Source organism: Columba livia, unplaced genomic scaffold (assembly GCF_036013475.1).
Source record: "Columba livia isolate bColLiv1 breed racing homer unplaced genomic scaffold, bColLiv1.pat.W.v2 Scaffold_133, whole genome shotgun sequence".
In the NCBI taxonomy this organism is placed as follows: Eukaryota; Metazoa; Chordata; class Aves; order Columbiformes; family Columbidae; genus Columba; species Columba livia.
The window spans coordinates 885,873-890,231 of NW_027043029.1; the positions used below are offsets into that span (position 1 = coordinate 885,873).

The 4,359-nt window shown below is 66.7% G+C and overlaps 1 long non-coding RNA gene across 1 annotated transcript; it reads right to left on the minus strand.

Moving 5' to 3' along the window:
• Nucleotides 1-409: 409 nt before the first annotated feature.
• Nucleotides 410-1,049, minus strand: LOC135577666 (uncharacterized). The gene is made up of 2 exons (XR_010469336.1): nucleotides 909-1,049; nucleotides 410-624 (listed from the first exon to the last, which is right to left on the minus strand). It is a non-coding gene; the product is annotated as an uncharacterized LOC135577666 (long non-coding RNA).
• Nucleotides 1,050-4,359: the final 3,310 nt, after the last annotated feature.

A 4,359-nucleotide genomic window follows, 5' to 3' on the forward strand; every position in this document is an offset into this window, starting at 1 on the left:
GCGGCTGTGGGCACCCCGGGGCGGGGCACGAAGCTGCTGCGTCCCCCCAGTTCTGGATCCCCCGACCCAGAGCAAAGCGCTCCCCTCCTCCGGCTGCCGACAGCCAGCCCGGCTTCTTGCACAGCCCCCTGGTTCCCCCCTCACCCCGTCCCCCCAGTTAGTGCCAGGGGGTGCTTCTGAAGCCCATGGACACCTCAGCCCCAGCCGGGGTGCAGGATGGGCCTCTGCTGGCTCTGCCCTGGTGCCCACTGGTTTGCTCCCCGTGCTCCCTCTGGGGACCCTGGATACCACTGGATCCACCTGGGCACCCCAAGCGCCTTTTTAGCACTTATTTTTCTCCTGGAAAAGCAAACACAGGGGGCTTTCTGCCATCCTGCCCCAGGGACCCCCACTCAGACCACACCGGCGCTTGGTTGCCCATCGCCATTTATTGCAGCCGCTGCCTGCTCAGCGCCCGGGGCGGTGGGACCGGGGCCGGGACCCCCGTCCTGCCCGGCTGTCAGGGGGTTGTTTCGCTGCGGGGGGGCTGGATGGGCGGCAGCAGCTTCGGTGCCTGGGTGAGGCGTCCGGGAGATGAGGCTGGTCGGCGCTTCAGCACGGCTAACAGCAGCGGGGAGGCGGTGCCTGGGGGCGAGGGGCAGGGTCAGCCACAGACACCCACCAACAGGGTCCTGCCCCCACCCTGAAGCACACAGGCTGTTGTCCCACACTGCCCAGCACCACCCCACATGTCCCCCCAGCTCCCTCCAGCTCCACCACAGGGACCGGCTGCCCCAGCAGCCAGTGCTGCCCCCACAGCCCAGCCCAGAGCCCAGACCCCCGTCCAACCCTGCCCAGCTGTGGGCACAGACCCGTCCCCCCAGACAGCGGGGTGTCCTCTGCCCCCCGGTGCCCTGACAGGGCCATACTTTTCTGGCTCCTCGGGGTCGAGGTCTCTGGGGTGGCCGTTGGTGTTGTGGGCAGCTGAGAGCCCCCCATCATGGAGAGCTGCTCGTCCTGCCGCTTCCCATCAGTGCCGTCCTGGCCCGACAGCTGCATCGCGTCCTTCTGGGAAGGGGAGAGCGTGTGACCCAAACACGGGGCCCCGTTCCGCATCCCCCAGCAACCCTCCCCCAGCCAGCTCTCCCCGGGGAAACTGAGGCACAGATCCCCCCGCAGGCTCAGCATCCCCCTCCCCACCTCTGTCATCCCTACCTTGTTGGGGCGGCGGGCGCTGGATGGGGACGGCCGTGGGGTGCTGGGAGGTTGGGGCTGGAAGCGCGGGGGCGTGACGGTGTGTGGGCCCCCGCAGCTCCGCGGAACAGTGGGGTATCTGCACTCGCCCGTCCGCTCCCTGTGGGACAGGACATGGGGGTGCTCAGGGCCCGGCAGGTGGCACCCCATGTGTCACTCGACGCCAGGGAGGGGTCGGGGGGTGCTCCCTGTTCGGGGGGCAGTTACTCACGGTCCAGGCGCCAGCATGTTGAGGGGCCGGTCACAGGACAGGCAATGGAAACCGGGCAGCAGCTGCCTGGAGGGGGGAGAAAAGGGCTGGGGAGCTCCTGGGGGGCACAGCCCCACCTGCACACCAGCCACAAAAAGCCTCTGCACCCACCCCCCAAGACTGGTTGAGGAGGGCTCCTCCCACACGTGCCCCTCATTGTGCCGCCTCTATCGCTGCGAAGCTGCAGCTGGCAGGAGCACAAGGCACAGCCACTTGCTCAGCATCCCCAGGGGCGCTGCCCACATGGCTCCCACGCCAGGTACCACACCGGCACGAGCCGGGACAGCCAGCAGGAACAGGGCCAGCACTGCCAAAGCCGCCACTGTCCCCATGGCACTCACTTCCTAATCCCAGCGGCATTGTCACGCTCTGCCTGCAGCGCCTGCTCCTGGAGCTGCCCGCTGAGGCTCTTCCACCGCTCCTCCTGCTGCTTCCGGAACGCCCCCAGCTCCCGGCGGTCCAGCTGTGGACGGGTGACACCCTCAGCCAGCTACCCCAGGATGGGACATGGCGGTCCCCGGGGGCACAGCCGGGAGGGGGGACCCTCGCAAGGATGCTGCCTTAGGCTGCCAGGCCCCAAGGTGCCAGTGCTGCGTGGAGGGGACGAGCCCTCACCTTGCAGTCCATCTGTCTCTGCAGCTCTTTCTGGAACTGGAGCCAGCCGTTCTCCTGACCCGTCACCCGGCTCGTCACCTCCTCCATCATCTTGGTCAGCCGCTCCACGCACGCCTCAAGCTGGCTGCGACTGACTTTGTCAGCCAGGGCGGCTTTGTCTGCTTTCTAGCAACGGGGAAAGGCAGGAGAGCGGTGGGGACAGGATGCAGAGACAACAGGAGAGGGGAAGTGGCTACGTGGTCCTGTTCACCCCATCACCCCTGTGGCGTTGGTCCCACCAGCCGAAGGGACTCGGGGTCACAGAGGGACCTGGCAAGGGACCTGCAGCCGGGCTAGAAATCCTCCCTCCCCCTGGCTGGTTCTGCCAGCCAGCACCCAAGGGACAAGGGGTGTTTGTCACCCTGCCCGGGACACCCTTGACTGGCACCGGGGCCCCTTGAGCCCGTACCTCATCGATTCCCAGCACCAGCAGCTCCTCCTTGTCTGCTTGCTTCTTCTCCAGCCTCCCCAGGGCCTGGGACAGAGCCTTCCAAGGCAGACAGCAGCCCGTGATGCCACGGCAGGGTCGGAGCTGCCCCCGGCCAGCCGAGCACCCCCTGCCTCCCCACCCCATCAGAAACCTCCAGGAAAGGCATGGGGAAGCTGTGCAGGGCTGCGAGCAGGGTGGCAGGGGGACAGACCCCTTGGGGTCCCAGCCTGGGCTCTGCCTGCGCGTTACAGCCACCCACCTTGACGTCATTCTGCTCCTGCTGGCGATCCTGCTGGAGGTTTGCAAGGTCCGAGCTGAACTTCTCGTAGCCTTTTTGGAGCTGCACGATGCTGGTCTGGAGGCACTTGAGCTGCTCGTCCTGCTGCAGGGACTAAGAGGACAAGGCGGTGCTGAGCAAGGGGGTGGCTGCCCCACGGGGGCAGACCCAGGGTATTTTGGCTGATGGCCACGGGCCCTCAGTGCAAGCAGGACATTTGCTCCAAGGCTTTAATTCCCTTCCGTGCTGCTGACTCCGACAAGCCAATTAGGGGGGCAGCGAGGGGCTCCCCCACGTTAGAGCAAAGCAGAAATGCCTGGGGGTTCCTGGCAGCTCAAGCCCCCTACACCGCATCTCCTTACCTGTCTCCTCCACTTTGGATAACTGTCCACCTTGCCGCCCACCTTCTGGGCCAGGGACTCCACCTGCTCCTCGAGCTTCTCGCAGCGCTGGAGGAGCTTCCCCAGCAGCACCCTGGTGTCCGGGCTGCAGAAGTGGCACCCTGCGTGCTCGTGTCGCCCGCTCTGCACCGTCGCCCTCGGCTCGTCCACCTGCTGGCAGGGGAGGAGGAATCAGCTCTGAGCCGGGCTGGATGCCGCCCACAAGCCCAGGTGCCGTGGAGGCTCCATGGCCCCATCCAGCCAGGGGACGTGGCCGGGACCCCGCCAGGACTCCCCCCGAGCCAGCGGGGGCTGGGAGCGCTGCCCCCGGGCCTCACCTCTGCCTGCAGCTGCTGCGCTGTCTCCATCACCAACTTATTCACGTACTTGGCCGCAAACTGCTCCAGCTCGGCCTGGGTCGGCTCCGGCTGCTTCCCCAGCTCCTTCCGCTCTGCCTTGACCTTCTGTCCCTTGGGCCTGGCCAGCGAGATGGGGGCAGGGGCAGGCTTAGCCTTCGTGGGGGTGTCCCTCGGCCCCCAAACTGGGATGCTCCCAGACCCCAGGATCCCTCGCAGCCCTGCGGGGTAGGAAACCCTCTCCCATCCTTTTACCGTGGCTGTCGGGTCATCTGGCCGCTGCCGGCTGCTTTTCTGCCGGCTCCAGCCCCCCTCGTCTTTCTGGGAGCATCCTCCACCTTGCTGATCTGGGAACGGCAGTGGGGGCGGTGAGGGCACAGCCCCCTGTGTCATTCCGGCACGGGGACCCTTCGGCTGCCCCCTCCCTGCCCAAACTGGCATCCCCGCAGCCCCTCGGGGACTGCTGCCGGCTCACCTTCTCCTCCTCCCCGTGCAGGGCCCTGGCCATGTCTTGTAGGAAGGACACCTGGCACCTGAGGTCGGCCAGGATGCTGGTGATGCTCTCCCGGCCTAGAGGACATGGTGCAAGGGGATGTGCTGTCGGTGAGGGGGTCTCTGAGCATGACGAGCCCCTGACCCAGGGTGACCCCACGCCAAACAGCCCCCGCCAGTCCTCCCGTGCTCTCACCTCCCTTCGGGAAGAGCCGGCGCAAGTTCTCAAGATCCGCATGTTCTGCTTTGGTAGATTTAAGCTGCTCCACCTGCTCTTTCAGACCAGT